The sequence below is a fragment of the Rosa rugosa genome, chromosome 1 (genome assembly GCF_958449725.1).
Source record: "Rosa rugosa chromosome 1, drRosRugo1.1, whole genome shotgun sequence".
Lineage (NCBI taxonomy): Eukaryota > Viridiplantae > Streptophyta > Magnoliopsida > Rosales > Rosaceae > Rosa > Rosa rugosa.
This window is the reverse complement of record NC_084820.1, coordinates 37114305-37137795: the sequence shown is the minus strand read 5'-3', so window position 1 is coordinate 37137795 and position 23491 is coordinate 37114305. Positions and strand designations below refer to the sequence as shown.

Sequence of the window (23491 nt, the reverse complement as noted above, 5' to 3'; positions counted from 1 at the left end):
CATGTGACTCAAACCCTAGGTTTAGCAAGACTACCAACGTACTTGTGACCCTAGATTTATCCAAACCCTTTTAGTGCTTAATGATTTTGATATGTTAAACTTAGCGAGCTTGTGTCTAGGTTGCATAATCAGAAATAGATTAAGTGGTGAGCTTGTATTCACTTAACGAGGAACTAAGAAAGGGTAATGGGTTAATTCGAGCTTGTGAGTTAACTTCGGGTAAATTCAATTGAGATTTAGGATTCCATAACTGAGCTTTGATATGATTGAGTGTGTTTGGTGGTGGAGAATGAGTCCTTAGCTTTGTTTCTATCAATAGTTTAAAGTTATAAAATCTGTTTCTGCTTTGTTATCTTTCTGTGTTCAGTTTTACGTGAATTATTTAATATACCAAATCAACTCCGATTGTTTTGAAATTTTGTATATGTGTTATTCAATGTGTTTTTAGTGTCATGTAAAATTTTCAGAAAATTCCATCGAGTATAGGTTAGTTAATTAATTTATTTTTGTTAACTGTTCAGTAGCATAGTTTAGAGTAGCTTGTGACATTTGATTAGCAGTTTAGGAACAATCTTCAGCGGGTAATGACCCTTGCTTTATCACTATATTACCAACGATGATATTTGAGTGCAAGGTTTAAGTTGTGCATCTTTTAGATGTACCAATTTTTGGCGCCGTTGCCGGGGATTGTTTTCCTTAATTGCTAATCTGTTTTGTTTTTGTGTTTTTCAATTTTGTAATATACTAACTTAGTTTTTGTTTTGTTTTGTTTTCGGACTGCAATACCAAGGTTATTTCGAGCATGCTACTATAATGTGGGAGGATCCCAACTCAAGCATTTACAACAATGGTTGGACTAATGCTAACTCTTCATGGAATCCGGAAGCGTTCAACTCATGGCAGCCTTATCAAGTCCCTATGTATAATCCTTATCATCATGATATTGATTCATTCATGTGGCCGTCATACCAAGAGCAAGCACTAGTCCTCTTGGTTGATCTAATGAAGCCCTCCCTTGAGGCAATTGTACAAAAAGTTGCGAAAAGTGCGGAAGAATCATCAAGGAATATGGACAAAGCTGTGGAGAATATTGAGCGACATATCCAACAAATTATTAATTCTTTGAACCAAGAAACAGAGGAGCGGGAAACACAATCTTGGGTTCAAGAGTCATATCATGAGGTATTGACCAGTGAGGAAGAAGATTGGGCAGAAGCTAATGAGCCTTTGGAGGCCAAGGTACTTATGGAGTGCCCTCCTACACCTACTACAACTTTAGGGAAGTCCCTTGAAGTGACAGCCTTACCTCAGCCTCATAATGTATTCCATGAGTCAATTTTGGATGAGGATGAGGATACAGATTTGGATGAGCCCTATGAAAAGAAACTTGAGGCTGGGACATGTGAGGATTATGTGTTACACTATACAACCGAGCTTGAAGCATATGAAGATAGTGATATTGAAGAGTCCTTGACAGACGAGGAATTTTACATTAAAGAAAGCAAGGTTCAACTTCATGCGAATGAGTACCAAGTGCCGAAAGCAATCATCATAGCTCATAAAGATCAAGAATGCAAGGATGACATGGAGGATTGCTTAGAAGAGCAGTCCAGCAAATCTCCTATAGACGGGCTTCTAATTCTATCACATGCCCGACTACCTGACCATTACTTGCCACATTCGAGCTTTACATTTTTTCCCTCCATACAAGAAACTCTTGAGTTTGTTGATCATGTGGAGATGGTGATAGGTGAATATCCCAATTCTGATAAGAAGATTCTTTTGGCCATGCTTGTGGGACATAAGAAGAGAACGAGACAATGGAAGAAGAGAAAGAAAACGAGAAAGTTGAAATCCTATCTTTCCATTGTTACCAAGGAGCACAAGTTGCTTACAAGGGATCACCTAGCATCTTTGAAAAAGGTCAAGCATCTCATGGAACCAAGACCAAAACCTCCTGATTACTCTTAAAGAATTGGCCCGGCTGTCAGGCTGAGGACGTTAAACCAAGCGCTTCTTGGGAGGCAACCCAATGAATGAAGGAGGAAAATTGCGGTATTTTTCTAAGGGATGTTTTCTTTATTCTTTTCTTCTCTTTCTTTTCTTCTTGTTTTGTTTGGTTTTATGTTTGTGTGTGTGTGTGTGCAGGTGTCATAGTTGAGAAAGATTTACAGGAGTCACTTTTTATCAAACCAGTTTTTCTGACGCCCAGATTTCAGTCTACTTTGAACAGCTGTCGTTCACAGTTCCTTTGGAACCAATAGACGTAATATATATGGATCAAAATCCCCAGATGTCTATTTTCTAATGGCTTTGGCAGATCCAAATTTCAAGTTTCACACCATCTGTAGTTTCCAGTTGAGTACAGGAGGGTTGGAACAGAAAAGCAGAAAACTGGGCATCAGAGCCACATAAAGTGCAAAACAGGGGATACTTCCGGGGGTCCAAATGAGACAAAGTTATATGGGTTTGAAGCCCCGGATTTCTACTTCATTTCTACCAAAGGGTTTTTGAATGTGACCCCTGTAGCTTCTTGTATTCAGGTTTGAATGGACGAAGGTTATTCTGTCAGCATTTTGCCAGTTTTCTGTAATTTTTTTTGCTAACTTTGCAGGTCTCTATTTTCTACATCCCTTGGAGTTGGAATGCGTGCCACATATGTATGGAAATCCCTAAATATAAACTTTCATCTCCAAGTGGAACCTTTGGATTCCGGTTCTTACTGGATGAGCTATGAACCTCGGAAACAGGGATGCTGCAAGGTTTTAGCTGAAATTAGTTTGTGAAAAGTGATGTTTCCTAATGACTTTGAGCATTATTGGAGTATCTTTGGTGCATTTGGCATAGAGCTTGCCCTAGACTTATAGCCTTGAGGTTGATATCCAAAGATCATTAGCATTGGGAGGTCTACAAGAGGGAGCATTCTCTACTCTTCTTAACTACATTTGTTTGTGATGTGTTTTCTCTTTCCTTCTATACTTAACTATATCATTGCATGATTATATCTAGATCAAACATTGAGGACAATGTTTAGTTTAAGTGTGGGGGGAAGGAATTTGAACTTTTTGTTATTTTTCAATCAAAAAAAAATGAAAAAAAAGAAGAAGAAAAAAAGAGTCTAGTTCTTAGGTTTCACTACTACACAAAGTGAATCAGACGACACGTAACAGACGACATACGACATTTTGGTGTCGTCTGAGTTAGTCAGACGACATGTTAGTTATATTTGTTGTCTGTTCTCAAACTCAGCCAACACATTGTAATCAATTGGAATTTGGTGAAATTGACAACTTTAGGACAACACTTACTAGGACATATGTTGTCTGAGAAATCAGAAAAAAAAAAAAAAAATTTAATTTACATTTATTTTCTAGCCAAAACACAAATCCCTATCTGCTCAATTCCCTCCCTTAGTCGTATCAAAACAAAAAACTTCCCTCCTAAGTTGAAAAAAATTAGGTCATTCTCCCTCCCTTTCACTCTCACCATCTCACCAGCCTATCGAGAGTGAAATCGATACACTCTCGCTCTCACTCTCACTCTTAGTCCCAATCTCTCTCGCTCTCGCTCTCACCTCTCACTTTCGCTCTCACTCTCTCTCTCTCTCTCCGCCGGTCCAGCTCAAAGTCGCTACTTGGTCCGGTAGTTTACTCTCTCCGCCGCCTCAGCTCGAAGTCGATTTCAATTATCTTGAGAAGCCATCGCCGCCACCAAGATCTCTCTCACTATCGCCGCCGGTCTCGGGATCTCTCTCACTATCGCTGCCGGTGTCAGTGTCAAGAAATATAAAGAGCCTCCTTCTTCTATTGGAGATGCCTCCAATAGGGTTCGTTCTCTTCTCTCTCTCTTTCTGTTTATGCCCTGGGGCTATTGTTGGTTACTTTAATCAGCGATTGATAAGCTTCCTTCTGTGTTTGTATTACTGTTGGGGCTTAAATGGTTCTGGGCTTAATTCTAGGTCATTCAATGACCAGTGGGATTTCTTGTTTAGGCGTTTTAGCTTTAGATTGGTATATTCTGTGCTAAAGCTGTTGGTTTATTTGCAAACAAACAAATAGATTAATAAAAGGGGCGATACAGTGGATGAGAAGATCAAGAAGCTTGATGTTGAACTTAATAGATACAGAGAGCATGTCAAGAAGACAAGGAGCTTTCAGCAAAAGTTGCCAAGATTGTGGGAGCGACTCCCATTGTTACAGAAGATCACACTCAGCCATCAAAATCAGCAGCAGCAAACACTTGGTAAGTTGATATAGCTGAAGTCATTTCCTTTTATTAGTCATTTGTTTTCACGTTTTTAGCAACAATTATCAATTTCTCGACTTTTACAATCTGTGAAAGCGAAAGTTTTTGTTATTTCTTTCTTTTGTTAATTGATACTTATCTGATTCAATTCTTCATGTATGTAATTTGGTTTTCTTTTGTAGTCTATGCTCTAGCTTTTCAATAGCTCCGAGAACCAAACTTTTTTGACACTCTCAGAGAGAAAGATTGGGTTGGGAACAAATAGAAAAGAGATGTTTAGTCTGCAAACATTTATCTAAACTCTAAACCCTATTTAATCGATTTCCCAATTTTAATGTAAAATTTGGGGTTTTGATTCTTTGATCTAATATAAAATTTGCAGATATGATATGCTAGAGTTTATATATGATTACCACTACATGAAATTGTTGTGGCTTTGAAACCCCCAGGCCTGAGTTTTCAGGGAGGATACCCGAGAAAGAGAAAGCTATATTAGGCTTATCGTGGACATGTTGAAAATTGTTGAAGGGATGAAGTCATTCAGTCTCCGATCAATATGCAAGTATGTACCACCCACCACTAACTAACTTTGTAGACATTATTTCATTTTATACTAAACATTCAAAGATATCAAATCTTCCTGAGTTCAGACTTTTTCTAACAAACCTTTTAGTACAACTTATTTAAGAGAATGATATTCCCATATTCAGTTGTTTGAATTTTTATCTGCTATTAGAATCATTTTAGCCTTAGTTTGAATTTTTATCTGGTATTAGAATCATTTTTCTGCTGAATTTTTGTTACTTTAATGGTGTAGACACTTGAGATGCTGGAGAAGGAGGAGAAGCTCCTTGGCAGCGTTGTAATAAAGAAACACTACTGTTTCTATGAGTCGCATTTGTAATTGATTGGGGGTTCTTCAAAATTGAATCCTAAAGACGGTCTAGAGACGAAGGGGGAGACTCTTGGTGGATTGGGTATGTCAGTAGCTCCTAAATTTTCATGTTTTTACTCAATTGGGTTATGATCATACAATGAATGCTATGTAAATGAAGGCCCCATTAAAATAAAATACTGCATTCTTTTGTAGAAGTAAATCATACGCCTATTTTAGTGGTTGTACAATTGTGTACTTGCATTTTACGGTATAATATATGTTTTTGAAACTGTTAAAAATGGTGCTGCAGGTGTGCACTGAAAATGGAGCAAGGCCAACCAGAGGTGAGCTAGGTTTTGAGTTCTTGGTGAATAGGAGTGGGCAGCCTTATCTGATTCAGACAAATACCTTAATCAGGTTCTTTTCTTCCTTTTTCTTTTGAGTTCATTAGCATGCATCTATCTATTTGATTACCAAAAAAATTGAGCAAAACGATGAAGGAATGGGAAATTCAATTTGAATTCTTTTTCATCATAATGTATGAAATTGTAGTCTTGGTGTTGTACATTGATGAACTGTTGCACAGAGAATAATGTCTAGATATATATGTGAAGATAAATTTGGTGAGATTGTAGTCCAATACACTCTCTATTGGTAAAGGTGAAGATGTAACAGAAAGAAGACGAACATAAATAAGCATCCCAATTAAATCAAAACAGTAATGATAAAAGAGTGTAAAGCAAAGACATTATCATCTTTCTATTGGACTATTGGTTTAATTGGGTTTAATTGTGTCATTTTTCATATATTGGCATCTTTCTGCTCCTTCACATAGACAAGCATATGTTTATGTGGAACTTCTCTTTTCATTTTGTTGTTTTAAAATTGATATGAATATGGAGCTTCTGGTGATAATGGGTGTTACTAACTATATATCACTGCATTAAACTACTTTGAATCTGAGATGATATAGGAGCAGATTGCGAGCTTGGAGTTGAATTAATCAGTCTCAAGTGCACCTTCAAATATCTTTTGAACTTGGTAAAAATTGAAACCAACAAGAAGGAGACAGATTAGATTAACAATTACTTTGGATTTACTTTCTAATTTGAGTCACACACTATTTCTCCATTTACAGGTACTGCTGGTAGAAACATTCACAATCCGGAAGAATTTCCAGGTCGTACAATGGCAATTATTTTAAGTGTTTCTGCAAATTTAACTCTCGATTTCTCAAATTTCTTTGTTTTGTTTTTGAGCTAGAATCGAAGGAGAAGGGCAATAATGAGCTAGGGGAATCCTTTTTTTCTTGTCTGTTTCATTTTACATCAATTATTACTTGAGGTATTCCCTGTTTTGCTGTGTTATTTCTGTTTTAAGTATATTAGGATATAGCTAGTCTCTTCAATTTCTATATGTAATCTAATTGAGATTTTTTACAGGTAAAGAAGTATTCAATTTGCCAAAACTTCAGTATCTGTAACTGTACTCATCAAGTATGTGTGAGTGATTTTCTGTATGTAATTAAACTTAAAAATATTAAAGTTTCAGTCTTTTCAACTCTTAAACAATCATAGTTTTGGTTTATGGCAATCCAAGTTTCTTTTGCTACTGAAGTTAGACTTTTAACTTGAGAATCCTAAGTATCCTATAGCGGATGTTCAGACTTTATCTACATCAGTTTGGGACATTTTAGTTATTTTGATTTTGAATTATGTTCAGTTTTTGAGGCTGTTTGTTACCTTGTGGTCATTCAGGTTTTGCAAATTTCGGGACAAAATTTTTTGGGAGATGAGAAGGGTTGGATGCCGACTATAGTGAGGGAGGGAGACGGGAAAGAAGAAGAAAAAGAGAGACAGGGAGAAGAAGAGAAGAAAGAAAAGAAGAAGGGGGAGTCGGATCGAATAAAAAGAAAGGGAACAGGGAGGAAGGAAGAGAAAAGGAAGAGAGAAGAAAGAGAAGAGAGGGAGGAGGAGAAAAGCAAAGGAATCAGGGAGAAAAAAGAAGAAGAAGAGAAAAGAGGGAGCACGGGAAAGAGAAAGAAAATAGGGAAAGAAAAACAGAAGAGAGTAGTGATCTGTTTATGATGGGTTTGGATTTCAGAAGAAGAAGAGAATGAAGATTGAGATGATTTTGGTTGTCAGCTGTACAATATAGCAATGGGTGGAGGTTTTGCCATTCGTTTTTGAATGGGTGAGGAGGAAGAACTAGTTTAAAACGGTGAGTGACTTTTATATCTGAAATTATGCTTCTTTTTTTACTTTTTTTATGTTTAGACTCGTAAGAGTAAGCGATTGTTCAGTGAACCATGTTCTGATTTCTCCTAGCACTTATTTTTGGGAGTTTGGGCACTCTGCTATTATCGCTCTTGGATTTTAAAAGGTCTTGCAATTTGACTTTACCAACTAGTTTTGAAAACCATTTATCTAGTTCTTATATCTATGTCCAGTTGCCTAATTGTTTAGCGGAGAAAGTTGTTTTATTCCTTGTTTGGTACCTTATTTTGTGTTCTTTTAAATATCGAAAAATTGGTCAGGGCTAGTTGTTTTGGTATGCTGTGATATTCTGGAAGGCAAACTGTGTTTGGAAGGAAGATTTTGGGGGTTTGGTGCATGATAAAGTTTCTGAAATTTTCAAGTCTCTTGGACTTGGTTGTTCCTGCTTTTGGTTCTGCTCATGAAACTGAAAAGTTAAATTGAGGTATTTGCATGTGTGTATTTGATTGAAAAAAATTCATAGTGGAGATAGACTGCTGTTTGCCTTTACCTTCTGATTTTGGTTGCTATCGTTTTACATGTCTTTTGGTGAATATGTATATATATCATTTTGGTTGATGTTGGTTGCTTAGATTATGTCAGGAAAGTCCAAAGTGCTTGAAATTTTGGTTGCTCGAAAATTTGGTTGTTGTTGTTTTGCATGTGTTTTGGTAAATGTCATATATTTAATTTTGGTTGCTATTGGTTGCTTGGATTATGGTTATTGAAATTTTGGTTGTCATTTACTAAGTGGCATATATGTAATGCTCAAATTACAAAAAAATTTCAAGGTTGGCCAGAATACATAATGCTCAATGACAATTATAGATTCTTTTCTGCAATTTTGTCCATTACTAAGTGCAAACCCTTTTGTTTCAGTGGGAAAGAAGAGGCAAAGAAGCATATCCCAAGAAGATATGGATGTGGTTAGAAATGAGTGGACAAAGTTTGTGGTCAAGACATATATGTAAGCATTGTACTTGGTACTTGGGTACCCATATATTTTTTTAGTTCAGTTGAGACCTTGTTCTTTAGATTTGGTTGGACATGAGTTGATGCTAGTACTTTGAATTGATAATGTAAGATTTGTGAGAATGATGTATGAGAATGTGGTAAATGAAATTGGAACTTCGAATTTCATATCAGTCTATTTCCATATCAATTGGGCAAATTCGATTCCAACAACATATATAGGATTAATAACTGTTGTAATGCAAAATATCACACAACACAAGTCCAAAAAGACATAACACATTGTCTGAGGAAAATTTAGACAACATTTTTATCTAGCAACTTGTCATCTTAAAGCTATTCAGACAACATCGGCGTCTAGCAAAGTGTGGTCTGAGGTTCATTCAAGACAACAAATTCATCAACATCAAATGTTATCTTAAATAACATTCAGACAACATTAGCATCCTCAAACTTGTTTTATAACATTAATTCAGACAACAAGAAAAATAAAATGTGTGGTCTGAAATTCATCCGGTACAACACATGCATCCAAGAGATTGTCATACGAATTGAATTTCAGACAACACCGAAATCCAGATAATTGTTATCTTAGATAAGATGCAGACAACATAAGGTAATCGGAAGTGTAGTCTGAGGTTCATGCAAGACAACACCATTTCGAGCAAATTGATATTTGTAATGCATTTGACACGACATCTGGTAATCGAAAATGCTTGTTTGATGTTTACTTCACACATCAAGTCTCGTGCAATATTGTCGTTGAAGATATTTAGGAGACAACACCAGCTTGGAAAGATTGTTGTGTTTGGTGAATTTCACTCAACACCCTTGCAGTAAGCTGTTGTCTGAGTTCATACCCGACAACAGACTACTATCATGAATCGAAATTTGGTAAATTTAGACAACACATATTTAGATACACATGTTGTGTGAATGACCAGAGAGACAATTAAAAAAGAATGTTGTCTGATGGGGGAGATCAGACAACACGCCAGTTTACAACATCTCCATTTTCATTCAGACAACAGGCTTTTGACTGTTGTCTGATTCACTTTGTGTAGTAGTGTTTATTTTCTGTTGAGTCTTTAGGGTTCTTCCAAACTCTATGATGAGCATGAACTGTTTACGGATTTATATTTTGGTCACAAAAGGAATGCAAGCATGTGTTAGATTCTTGATTTCAAATAATTGTTAATAGATTTTGATGATTATTGTGCTTGATTTATATACATTGATGGTTGGATTAATGTAACACTTGAGAATTGATGGATGCATGCTATGCCATGTTAAACTTGATTTAAACCCTTGTGAGCTTTTGATCCTGTATATGTGCTATTTCTTTTCTGAGTGCTTAGTGTAGAATCATCTTATTTTTTGACGAGGATTTTGCATGATCTCATCTCTTATTCATCTTGGTTGAGACTCGGATTCGACTTGCATATTTTATAAGGACAAATGCTAGAACTTGCCCCAAAGCCTCTTGAAGCGTATGGTTGAATTGCATGATGGATGGGAAGGGATAAAGGCACTAGGATTACCACCATAGCAAAATTAACCTGTGTCCCTTTTATGCACACAAGATGTGCAATCCCCTAGTTAACCCCCTAGAGCCTACATTAAGCCTTTTTGTTTCATTACCCACGAATTCCTTAACCCTAAGCTTAGTATAGATTTATCCTTACCCTATTCTAAGGAATTAGTGGAGCAAATATTTTTAGAGATATATGTATGTTCAAGGTACTTTTGTAAGCAAGTGTGGGGGTAAGACTTGTCCATAAAAAAAAAAAAAAAACAATATATGTATGCCGAAACAGAAAAAAATATGAAGAAAAAAAAAAGTATACGGCAAAAGAGAGGGAAAAAAAAGTGTATGGATTTTAGTCCCCCTTTTGTGAATAAGGAGCTTATTTTTAATTGAAGGCCTGTTCAAGAAAATTTAGCCTTTGTCCTATTTCACAAGTGTTAGAAGAAAGGTTTAGAATGAAGCAAAGGCCCAAGAAGATGACATCTGGCCTTGAAAAATTACTTGCTTCATGTTTGAAGATGGATTACCTTGAGGAGTTCCAAGATTCTTTTATCTCTTATGTTTTTCTGGTGCTCCACTAGGTTCTTTAGGATCTTTGAATTTTCCTTCCTTTTCTTTCTTTTAACCTTAATCCTTGGCCCCATTACAACCCTGAATAAAGACCTTGTTGATCTTTGAAGTTGTGCATTTGATTTGTGGAGACTTGTGTAGAGGGGTGAGCATATGGTGTCACTGGCATTTCATCCGAGTCTTGGCGTTCCAATCATGGGATCATATGTAAAAAAAATTCAGAAAAAACCTTTCTTTCTTATTATTATATGTGAGCTATTTGTTTGTCTTATTACATCATTACTCTCACATATAACTTGAGCGAAATATATGCTTATACATCAAGTCAGAAAATCATGAGTGAAAAGAAATTGAGAGCATCTTTGTGAGAAATTGAGTTGACGCGTGTTTGACCCATGAATAAGTTGGTTCTCCTTTGTTGCACTAGTTTGATTGTTCATGTATTATAAATTTAGCACTATGGTTATCAAAATAAATTAGCTCTGAAGTGAAATTGTGAATTCTGATATGTGACTGCTTGAATTTTGTTGATCATACTAGTGGGCATTATAAGTTCTCTGAGATGTTTGGAAGACATTAGGTCCGTGTCTTTTGTTATAGTAGTTAGTTTCTTTTGTTTTGCTCGAGGACTAGCAAAAGATAAATTTCTCATGCTTGTCTACCATCTGAACTCCCAGAATATTCGCCATATTTTCGCGCAAGTGGGGAAGCACACTCCTACTGAACACCACATTACTTTTCTGCAAGTTAACTTGTTGCCCCGACTCTTTCTCATAAATATTAAGTAACTGACGAATAAGATAACAGTCCTGAGGACTAGCATAGGAATATAACATGCTATCATCAGCAAAGAGCAAGTGACTAATAACAGGAGCCCCATCACAAATGCATAACCCCTGCCATTGACCACTAGAAACAGCATGACAAATAAGAGCCGATAGACCTTCAGCACATAGAAGGAACAAATAGGGTGAGATAGGGTCACCTTGCCTCAGACCTCGCTGCGGAGCAATGAAACCCCTGGCATTGCCATTAATGAGAAAGGAATAATGTACCGTGGACAGAAAAAACATAATCAGTTCCACCCATTGACTAGCAAAACCCATCTTGAGCATAATTTTCTGCAAAAAACTCCATTCCAGCCTATTATAGGCTTTGCTAATGTCCAACTTAAGAGCCAAAAAGCCCTCATGACCTCGCTTCAATTTATGCATGTAGTGAGCCACCTCTGAAGCCACAAGTGTATTATCAAAGATTAGGCGATCTGGTACAAAAGCACTCTGTTGAGAGGAAATAAGAGCTGGTAGAAAGCTCTTCAACCTGTTAGCAACAACTTTGGAAGCAATCTTATAAATGATATTGCACAAAGCTATGGGTCTCAAGTGTGACATATTCACCACTTCCTTAATTTTTGGAATCAAAACCACATGAGTAAAGTTCAAATCCGGGGACATCTCCAATTTAGTCAACATAGACATAACAGCATTACTCACTTCATGACCCACCAAGTCCCAATATTTCTGAAAAAAGAAAGGAGACATACCATCAGGCCCCGGAGCTTTGGACGGGTGCATTTGAAAAAGAGCGTCTCGGATCTCCTCCATGCTATACGGAGCCAATAAGGTCTCATTCATTGAATCCGTAACCCTTGGCGCAATGGTTTGTAGTACCATCTCCTGAGCTTCCAAATCTGAAGGCTGAGAACTAAAAATGGATTGGAAATAATCCAAAACAACTTTATCGATCCCATTCTGTGAATCCTGCCAGACACCATTGTCATCAAAGAGACCCTTGACTTAATTTTTTTGTTGTCGATTAGAGGCTCTCTTATGGAAAAATTTGGAGTTCCTATCTCCATCTTTGAGCCATATTGCACGTGAACGTTGACGCCAGTGTCTCATCTATCGACATCAATTCGTTCAATCTTCTGGAAAGTTATTGCTTAGCTTCCTGGTCATCTTGATCAAAGGGCTTCTGTAATAGGGTGTTAAGCTGTGAGCGAACTACCTCCACCTCCTCCCTCCGGCTTCGGAAAACAGTGCGATCCCAAGTCAACAACTGGTTTCCAACTCCTCTTATTTTCCGACATAACTGAAGCATAGGGTTCCCATTATAAGACTCACTCCATACTTCCTCCACCTTCTGTGTAAAACCTTCATGAGCACACCACATTTCCTCAAAGCGGAACCGCCTTCTCCTTCTCTCCAGCTGCGGCGGCTCACGACGCACCTCCAGAAGAATGGGAACATGATCAGAACGACTAGGGTGCAAGTTCACCACCCTAGAGAAACTAAACTCTGTCCTTCATGCTAGTGAACAAGTGCCTCTGTCCAAATGCTCTTTGATGCTGGGACTGCTCCACATGTAGATACCACCAGCAGCTCCCATGTCCTCCAAGTTACAGTTCGACAAAGCTTGCCGGAACGCCTGCATCTGGCCTTGACTTCGAAGCCGACCGCCTGACTTTTCCCCCAGGTCCAACGTTAAAATCTCCAACAACAATCCATTTCTCCGCCGGATCACGGGCCAAGGATCCCATTAAATCCTAAGAGACATGGCGTTGACCAGTTTCCGGGTGCCCGTAGAAGCCGGTGAAACGCCATTCCATGTTGTCTGGCCCTTTCACCATCGCATCAATGAAATACCTGTTCACATCTCTTACCTGGACAGAGATCGAATCATCCCACATCAATGCCAGACCTCCTGCTCTATCCACCCGATCAAAATGAGCGATGTGAGGGAGTCCCACCGATCGAAGGAGTGTCTTATGCTGCTGTTTGGTGCAATGGGTTTCACTAAGAAACACCAAGCACGACTTATGCTTCTGAATCAATAACTTGAGGGCATGCCGAGTTTCTCTGTTCACAATACCTTGGCAATTCCAAATCAAACAATTCATGGTGTGGAGGCAAGGTGTCGAGCACCTACTGAAGCCGGAGATCGGCACTGCAGAAAACCCTAGAAACAGAGGCGGCAACCCTAGTTTCAAAAAGTTCTCGATATTTTAACTCAAATTTCCGCAGAAAATCAAATTAGATTCTTGTTTAACATGTTTAATATTTTAAAGAAGGGATGTGTATTAAGTGAATGAGTGTGTGTATATAAAATGCAGTATAATTGTTCAACTTTATATATATATATATATATATATATATATATATATATATATATATATATATATATATATAGGTTCAAGGTTTTGTCTTTTGCGAGAAAAACTTCCTCTTGTTTAAGGGAAAACGTAATTAACAGAGAGAGAGAGTAATGTTGCAGAGAGAATGGAGATTCAAGTGTGTTTTCATCTCATACAAAAGAGGTATTTATAGGGATACATTTGAGGTGTGAGTGCTTAAATAATAATGCAACTTGATGGCATCTTCATTTGCAGCTTCACATTGTGGCATCTTCATTTGCAGCTTCACATTGTGGCTGTGATGATGATGATTGTCATACTTGTTCCCCTTTGGCATAAAGCTTGTCACACAAGTCACTATACCTACATTATACACTCAAGAACCTACTCAAATACCTATCTTATACATGATATAGACATTTATACTACAACACTCCCCCTTGGATATTTCATGTCAATAGTATTGTCTAGACCGTGCGCTTCGAAGTTGCCTAGTTAAAAACCTTGCCAAGTAATAAAACCCTGTGGGAAAAAACAACCTTGGTCGAAGGAAAAAAAGAGCACAACGCGCATTGAGTGTGGAGTATGTTTCTGGATACTCCCCCTGATTTAGACTCTTTCTTGTGTCTCCCAAACGTGGTGCTTCTCTTGTTGCCTCATTAAAAACCTTGTCGAGTAACAAAAACCCAGTGGGACAAAAATTACCTCGGTCGAAAGGGAAAAAGAGCACAACACACTCTTCACGTTTCGAGACCATATGTGTAGACATCTCCCCCTCTGATTGATCTTTTGAGGAGAGTCAGTTGTTGCTGATTTATGCTTGGTGTTGTCGCTTTTGATGTAGCCTTGCTTCATTCGTTCAATAATAAGCAGCATTATCCTAAATGCTTGTAGGCTCATCTGTGGTAGACTTTAAATTAACCACAACTGTTCGTACATGCGTAACTATGGATTCAATCCATATACATTCATGATCTTCTTCGTGAAGAGCAATAATCTCTGCATTGTTCGAAGATATAGCGACTAAGGTCTATTCTGTAGACCTCCAAGATATCGCGATCTTACCCATGGTGAACACTTTACCAGTTTGGGAAGACCTTTGTATGGGTCAAGAAATACCCAACATCAGCAAAACCTTCCAAAACACTGATGTCATTTTGGGGTAGAGATAGAAAACGCAGGCCAGCGTTTGGCGGCGTTTCTAGTGTGTGATGGGTCCGAATCCATCATCTTTCTATAGGGATAAAATAAGCCCATATCGATCGTACATCTCAAGTTATTGAAAGATATCTTTTACACCAATCTAATGGCGTCGCGTTGGCGCAGAGCTATACCTTTAGCTAACAAGTTCATGGCAAAGTGAGATGTCCAGTCTTGTGCATTGAGCTAAGTACAATAATGCGCTTTATTGTACTTGAGTAAGGCACTTCAGCCTCTCTAACACATCTTCGTCCGATCATCCATTTAGACGAAGAGGATCCTTTTCAGGATCAAGACTACGAATGATCATGAGGTGCTTGAAGGCTTGACCTCGTCAAAATGCCTAAGCATCTATCAACACGGTGCTCAAATTCAAAAACCGAGGCTTAATCGTGTTCCCCAAGAATCCTTCATCTCAAACTCTGATTTCAAGTGTTCAGCGGTTTCCCTTAACTCTTTAAGGGCTTCTAATAAAGATCATGTCCAACATGAAAATAGCAATAGAATCCGAAACTTGTTATGGAAACGCGCGGGCATATCCCTTCTCAATCAAGTAGTCACTTTAGTGAGCGTTTCAACTCTATTGCAAACGCGCTCCGTGGCCTAGAGCCACTTGATTTGGGTAAATAAAGTTTCACTATGAACTTTCATGTATATTTCGTATCTAGATCCCCATAGAGATACGTAGTGACCACATTTATAAGCTGCATGTTCAGTTATTTGGAAACTACCAAACTGACAGGGTAGTGGATGTAATGTCATCCATTACGAGAGAATATGTTTCATCGTAGTTAATTCCAGTGCGTTTTGTGAGAAGCCTTGCGCCATAAGGCGAGATTGCCATCTCGTTTTCTCAACACGCTTTCTAACGAAGACCCATTAATCAATAGGTTTTATGTAAGGAGGTGTTGGCATCACTGGCTCAAAAACCTTCCTCTTCGTTTAATCTGGATTGCATCTTTCCATTTAGGCTCAATTTCTCTACGTTGGTATTCATACTTCAATGGAGTGTGGTTCGATATCATTGGTTTCAACAAACTCATGCGCAACTACATCATCAATTATGATGGAGTTTCTTTTCCACGTCTCATGTATACTAGTGTAATTTCATAGAGCTCTATATTCTCAGGAATAGGTTCTGACGTTGAGGTGTCCCCCAACGATAACCATAATCTGGAAGATACTCATGAGACGGATGTTGAGTGTCGATGATCCAAGGATGCCAAAGTCTCCTTCGAATCCACGGGCTTCCCACGCATTCTAGCTGGGGCCATGGCCTATAACGCCAAAGTGCCACTTTCTATGGCGTTGGCGCCTTGCCTACCTCTGTGTAGGGTGGCGCTACGTCCTCTTGTAGGGACGTCCTTCCTTGCAGGCATTTTTGCAGCAAATGTGTGTGATCTCGTCACTTCAATAGGTAGGGATCGAGATGAGACATAGTGGGGACAAGCTACGACTTTTCCTGTCGTTCCTGCTGAACATTCATGTTCTTATCTCCCCCTAACGACGGGAAGACTGTCTCATCAAAGTGACATCCGTAAATCAAACGGTAAGGAGATCGCCTGGCAAGAGCATTAAGTGACGGACGATTGTTGGAATCTCAAATCCAACCAAGTTGCTCACTTGTTTTTAAGGACCTACCAGAGGCGCTGTGGCAGCGCAATTGGCACATAAATGGCTCACATTGGCACATAAATGGCTCACTCGAATGTGCGTAAGTACAAAATATTTGTACCCAGTCACTAGCTGTAACGCATGGATACATTGAGTGGCGGTAGGTCGTAGAGGAATTAGCATAGTTGTATGCGATATTGCATCACCCCAAGTAGATATAAGGAGATTGGTGCGCATTGCCAATGTCTGAACTACCATCGTAGTTATTTCTGCGAAACCATTTAGGTGTGTATATGGGAATGTGATGTCCAACATCAGTCCCTTTGCAATAACCATCGAAAATCTTCGATGTATACTCACTAGCATAGTCAAAACCCAATTGACTGAATGGATGATCCGGGGAGTGAGCCCGTTGTTATATGATTTGTGCTAGGAGTATAGCATACGTAGCTTTTACATGTGGATAATGGCACAACATGTGATCAGTGTGTTTGCGTGTCAACCAACATCATGAGATATTTAAACGTCCGCAAGTTAGTTGAATAGGTCCATAAATATCACCTTGGATTCTTTGTAAGAATGGTATTTTCTTTAGTGTCCTTTGCATAGGATGGTCTCGATCCTATCTTTGTGAAAGAGCAAGCTTTGCAAAATGAAGTAACTCTTTGGACCAATCTTTGGTTCGTACTTCTTTTCGTTTTGAGGAATGGATGTCCGTGAAGTCTTTAATATACGGAACATCATATCACGACCTGGATATCCCAAACGGTCTTGCCAAAGCCTATATGTGTCAGAATCCCATAAGTCATCTCTTATGACATGGTTTGATTCAATGACTCGAATAGTGGTTGCATGCAACCCATTAGAGCGACACATAAGTTTCTCTAATACTCGTTTATGTCCGTAGTCATTAGAGGCGATGCAAAGGAACTCTTGTCCATTCTTACAATGTGTTTCCACATAAAAATCATTGGCTCTTATATCTTTCAAGTAATAAAGTTTGAAATTTAACACATGTCCATGACATTGAATAATAATGCTACACTTTATTAATAGCCAATGATTACATCAAAGTTTCCAAAGTCTATTCCAAAATAAAATCAAATTTATACAAATTGTAATTGCTCAATCCGTTTGGTAATTCCATTGAAATATGACCAGGGAAGTAGAGAGATGTTGGTGGAGCGAGGCTCGCTTAAATACCCAGATCTCAATTACTTTCCTAGACATCATACTTCATTGGGTACGCCACATGAGAAAGAGTCAATACAATTGTTATTTATTGACTAAGGCACATTTGCCGTTTATTGGAAAATAGAAAAGACTATTCTAATCAAAGTCTGCGGCATCCTCGTACTCTTTATTTGCAGCTTTGAAGTCCTCAGTGGTGAGAGTGATATCTTCACCATCTTCATCTTCAGCAAGATTGGTTTCTTGCTCTCTCAATTGCCTATACTCCTTGTAGCTTTCAGCTAGTTAGGTACTTGCATGGCATTGCTTGAGCCAATGCTCAATTGATCCACATCGATAACACATGTCATTGTGGTTACCTCCCTTCATTTGAGGTGCAGGTTGTCCACGTTGTGGATATTCCCTCGGAGGGTTGCTGCTACTACCACGTCTCATGGTGCGACCTCCACGGCCCATATTGTTACCATATCCTCGGCCCATGTTGCTACTGTATCCACCTCTCCCACGTGTGTCCGCTCTAAAGTTCAGGTTTCCTTCTTTATTGGGGCGGTTATATGGACCCATTCGTCCTTCTTGTCCCCTGTTATTAGGGTACCGCTCCCTGTGCCCTCTCTTGGGTGCATTATAATTCGCCTCACGAACGTTTTTGGTTCCAACGGGCCTTGAATTATAATTCTTTACGAGGATGTTGTCGTGCTTCTCAGCTACCGACAAAATATTGATGAGCTCATTGAACCTCGTAAGTCGTCCAGCATTGATAGTATAATTGCTATATTGCTTTGATGAATTCAATGCGATATTGCTTTGATAGTATAATTGCTACGACGGGAAAGGTGGAGAGAGTCTTCTCAATTAGCTCTTCTTCTGTGAGAGGTTTTTCACAGAACTTCAACATGGCTTTTAGCCAAAGAGCTTCTGAATTGTATTCAGCAACAGACTTGAAGTCGGAGAAGCGTATATTGTTCCACTGAACCTTCAAGTCAGGGAGGAGGGAATCTTGGATATTATCAAAGCGCTCTTCTAGCGCTACCCATAGGTCCCTTGCATCTTTAATGGACATATACTCTAATCTGAGTGCTTTGTCCATATGGCGTCGCATCAAGATAATTGCTTGTGCATGCTTTATGGGTGGTCGTTGGAACACAAGGCCCGCGTTTGGTGCCTGGATTATGGGCAATATCCCTTTCGATGTGAGATGGTTCTCAACGTCGGTTTTCCAACTATGGTAATCCAAACCTGTTGAGTCAAGGATTTGAAAATCGAGTCTAGGTTCATTCGACATCCTGAAAAATAGGAAGAGAAGATATATTAGTTTCGGAGTTTAAACTTCCACGAAAACTAAAATAATAAGATTTCCGAGCTATGCTACCAAGAAATCAATTTTCAAGAATATTTGGATTAGACCAAAACAATGATGTTTGCGGACGCTCTTAGTCCGAATATTATGAACACTCTTAGTTCATTGATTACGAACGCTCTTAGTTCGTTTAGGTTGAATCCCCACGATTCCGCTTTTAGTTGATAAATTGATACTTGCGGACTCTCTTAGTCCGAATATTATGAACACTCTTAGTTCATAGATTACGAACATTCTTAGTTCGTTTAGCGTGAATCCCACGATTCCGCTTTTATTTCATAAATTGATGTTTGCGGACGCTCTTAGTCCGAATATTATGAACGCTCTTAGTTCATTGATTACGAACGCTCTTAGTTCGTTTTGCGTGAATTTCTATAATTCCGCTATTTAATTGTAAGTTCCCGAAAAAAGAAAAAGGAGGAGAAAAATAAATAAAAACTCAAAAGCAGGAACTTTTAGTAAAGAATACCTTGAAATAGTGTTGTCAGAAATGACCGAAAAGTTGCCAAAAAGTCGCCGGAAAAGTGTCCGAAAAGTTGTCGGAAAGTCGCCGGAAAAGTCGCCGGAAAAGTGTTTGGCAGGTGGCTCGGCAGCTGCTGCGCAGGGACTCGGCAGGAGGTGCTGCTTGCTTTTGGCGGAATAGTGAAGGTCCCAAAACAACTCTGATAAGGCTGAAATTTGGAGGTCAGATAGAAGAGACAGAGACGAACAACTTTGGTGAAGGAAAGATTTTAATCTGAGGTCCCGATCAAGATGTTTCGGGGCATGCAAGCAGGCTGATCTGCACAGGAACCAGCATGCTGAACAACTCCGACTTCAAATGATGTACAGGTCTCAAAACCACTCCAATAAGGCTGAAATTTGGAGATCCGATAGAAGAGACATAGATGAACAACTTTTATGCAGAAAGTATTTTGATCAGAGGTTCTGAACAAGATGTTTCGGGGTGTGCAAACAGGCTGATCTGCACAGGAACTAGCGCAGGGGCAGCGCACGGTATGGCTAGCAAGGGCTAGGAGCTCGTGCTGATAACGTGTTTAAGGAAAAACATAAATTAACAGAGAGAGAGAGAGAGAGTAATGTTGCAAAGAGAATGGAGATTCAAGTGTGTTTTCATCTCATACAAAAGAGGTATTTATAGGGATACATTTGAGGTGTGAGTGCTTAAATAATAATGCAACTTGATGGCATCTTCATTTGCAGCTTCACATTGTGGCTGTGATGATGATGATTGCCATACTTGTTCCCCTTTGGCATAAAGCTTGTCACACAAGTCACTATACCTACATTATACACTCAAGCACCTACTCAAATACCTATCTTATACATGATATAGACATTTATACTACAACACCTCTCTTTTTTTTTATGTGGTTTTCTGCTGGAAAAAAGATTGTGTATTGATGCACTCGAGAGATGCGCATCAGTTCAGAACAAAGTCAAAATTGCAAGTATTTTCTATTCAGTTATCATCATCAATTGAACAGAAGATTACTTCATTCTCATTCTCAAAACTGCTCGAGGTTGGGATGAGTATGTAATTTCATGCAAAAGCCTGATAAGTAGAATACTGAATACTGAGTAATTACATAAAATGTCGATCAAAATGACAGTAAATCAATAGGTGATTACAACTACTCACTAGTCATAATGCAACTAGTTGCCAAACTCAGACTGCCTACCTAAACTGAGCAAATCTTCTCTCCGACTAGGCATCCGTCTCTTTCCTCACCTCTGCTGTGGAACAACACAACAGATTCGTAAATCGAGTTGCCATCATCGTGACCATTCAAGCTCCGAATCTTCTCCAAAGCACCATTCTTGTCATAAACCTCTTGCAAAGAGTACACAAACCCTTTCCATCCTTCCCCAAGACCCTCTCTACTCAGAGCTGGTTCAGGAAACTTGTGAAGTAGACTGAGAGGGTGAATTTCAGAGTTGGGGAACTTGACGAATAGCAGTTTGACTTCCGATCAAGTATTGGATGCATGCTCATTTGCCCCATCCTCTGCAAAAGAGAATCTCCTATTAGAAGTTAAATCAGCAGAAGGACACACAAGCTAGCAGGAACTAGTATAGACCAAAGGAACAATCTCAAGTCTAAATTGTCCGATGGCAGGTCATTGTTACAACCTTGCATACCTTCCCAATAACTCTAATAAAGTCCAGACGCTTGGAAGAGATGCTCTTGACTTAGCTCCATCATCGGCCCATGTGATTAACCAAAAGATTTTCTGTGACATAGCTAATCAGTCCAACTTGAAAACCAAAAACTTCAAGTTATGATATAATATACAAAAAGGCATGCACGTAGCTTACCAAACTCTGATAGTCTGATGCCATTCTGAATGCATCAAGCTTCAATATGAGCAGTACAAGTAGCCTGGTGCGATTCTCATCTACAATATATACATAATTAGATAAGATGCTCAGCTGCCTGACTAAGCTACTCCAACCTCGGTATCTGATTAATGAAAAAGGTAAAAAGAAATTAGTAACATAGCTAATCACTCCAGCATGAAAACGAAGAACTTCAAGTTATGCTATTATTATAATTATATGCAGCGTACCAAATTAGCATCCCATAAACTCCAATGCCATTCTTAATGCTTCAAGTTTCAATGTAGTAGCATCTACACTATATATGCCAAATTATGTAAATAGAAGAATTGTATAACCTGAATTTGAAGAGGATAATCAATTACAATTTATAAACTATCCGAGTATTTATTGAAAATTTTGTATCTGAAATGTCAGTGCAAGAGAAAGACAAACCTGAGGAGGTGAGGATCATCTTGTCCTTGAGAAGTCCAGAATCCTTTCAGCTCTATACATGACCGAGAATCATCATTTCCTATATATAAGCAACTTAAATTGGCTAATAAGCCCAGAGACTTCATACACAAATCAGACATTGCAGACAAACATATATAGTAATCACACTGCTCTGCAATTACCTGTATGTTTAAGAAATCAAGCCGCAGAAGTAATTAAAGCTGATAGGGAGTTCAGTTCAGTATGTGAGGAAGCCATGAGCTGCCTAGCTAATAGCTACAAAGACAATGCTTGATGCTCAACTGATGTGAAGGTGCAAGAACAATGTAATGAAGATGTTTGTTATTCGTACCTTCATTCCTGGAACAGTCACTAGTACGGTGGTAGTTAATGTATCCGTCTTTGACAACAAGCTAGTCAACAGTTCACTCATTTCAGCTCGTGCTGTCTTTGTTTGGCGGACAAACTACAGGGAAGATTCTGTTGATGAAGGAAGATGTAGTGCTTATCCTCTCTGCATATAAGTACAGAATCTTTAAGGCAGGTTCGAAGATGTCGGTGATTCGATTTCAGTCTATCACTCTGTCGCATTAATAGGGAAGTGAGACGTGTTTGGAAGTTGGTCGAGCTGGGATTACTATCACATATTGGCAGATCATTATTCCCATCCTCCACCTAGGTACAACCAAACAACCAATAAAAGTTAAAAGCAATCTCTGATGCTCGATTTAGTGCGCTACTCATAATCTAACAGAACAATGTTCAGAGTCAATAATACAGACAAAACAAATGCTCTCTAGTAAATTGTATACAAATAAAAAGCGAGTAGACATTTCTCAGAAAATACAGCTGCATGCAGTTGCAACTTAAGTCACAAGTAACAGCAGTTCCATGCCGCAAGGCACCAGTTATGAACTTATGATATAAATCATATAATAGCTTACCAAAGTACAATTCGATCAGGCTCTCAACTCCAAGGCGATTCTAAATGCTTCCAGCATCGGTAAATATTAGCTTTACATGTATCTTGGTACGATTTTCTTCTACATTAGATACAAAATCAGAGGACTTAGTAACCTGAATCAAAAGAAAATAATAAATTCTAAACAACTTGCGTCAGAGGAAGCGGAATATTATTAACAGTATATGAAGATATAAGTTATAATCAGCAGTAAAGACACAGGCACAACCTAGGTAGACCAAAGAAACAATCCCAAGCTGAACAATCTTCTATGATGGCTCATAGTCACACCTCACACCTCAAAACCATGCACAGCTTCCTAATAAAGTTAACACACTCGAAGAGATGCCTCAGCTGCTTGGCTAGGCTCCATCCATAATACATCGAATTAACCAAAAGGTTAAAAGCAATCTGTGATACCGAACCCAATAGATAATAAGTTGAACTCATAAATCTATGTGGAACAACATTGTTGCAGCAATGGGCTAAATGCTAATCTCAGTCTTCAAAACATGGCAAAAGTGAATTTTCATGGAATGGACCTTATGGTCATATCCACTCTTTTCTTCCACACCTCGAATATCTTAAGCCAATAGCACAACTATTTCATGCCATGGGATCAGTCTAGTTTGTAACATAGGCTTACTTAAGATGGTTATGAAAAATTACCTAGTTTAGGTAAGATAGCCTGCCTCATCCATCAGTCAAATAGGTGATACAAAATAAGTTTGTAATTGCATGTTGTAATATTGTTGCTTGACATTCTACCGCAAGGAATGGTGGTTTGACTGCACCTGCAATATATTAATTGGA

The 23491-nt window shown here is 38.6% G+C and overlaps 2 long non-coding RNA genes across 8 annotated transcripts; one reads left to right on the top strand and one right to left on the bottom strand.

The window, feature by feature from the left end:
* The first annotated feature begins 3145 nt into the window (after positions 1-3145).
* Positions 3146-8522, top strand: LOC133724794 (uncharacterized). Of its 6 annotated transcripts, none has more exons than XR_009854018.1 (10): positions 3146-3826; positions 4059-4242; positions 4695-4807; positions 5063-5222; positions 5433-5539; positions 6096-6163; positions 6261-6466; positions 6565-6624; positions 6880-7342; positions 8257-8522. It is a non-coding gene; the product is annotated as an uncharacterized LOC133724794 (long non-coding RNA). The 6 variants fall into 6 exon arrangements; XR_009854020.1 differs by having other exon boundaries at positions 4628-4807; positions 6565-6618; XR_009854019.1 differs by having other exon boundaries at positions 3147-3826; positions 4709-4807; positions 6565-6618.
* Positions 8523-21138: 12616 nt separating this feature from the next.
* LOC133736502 (uncharacterized) lies at positions 21139-22854 on the bottom strand. Of its 2 annotated transcripts, XR_009859591.1 has the most exons (7): positions 22662-22854; positions 22070-22392; positions 21900-21993; positions 21718-21796; positions 21513-21620; positions 21262-21406; positions 21139-21176 (listed from the first exon to the last, which is right to left on the bottom strand). It is a non-coding gene; the product is annotated as an uncharacterized LOC133736502 (long non-coding RNA). The 2 variants fall into 2 exon arrangements; XR_009859594.1 differs by lacking the exon at positions 21513-21620.
* Positions 22855-23491: the final 637 nt, after the last annotated feature.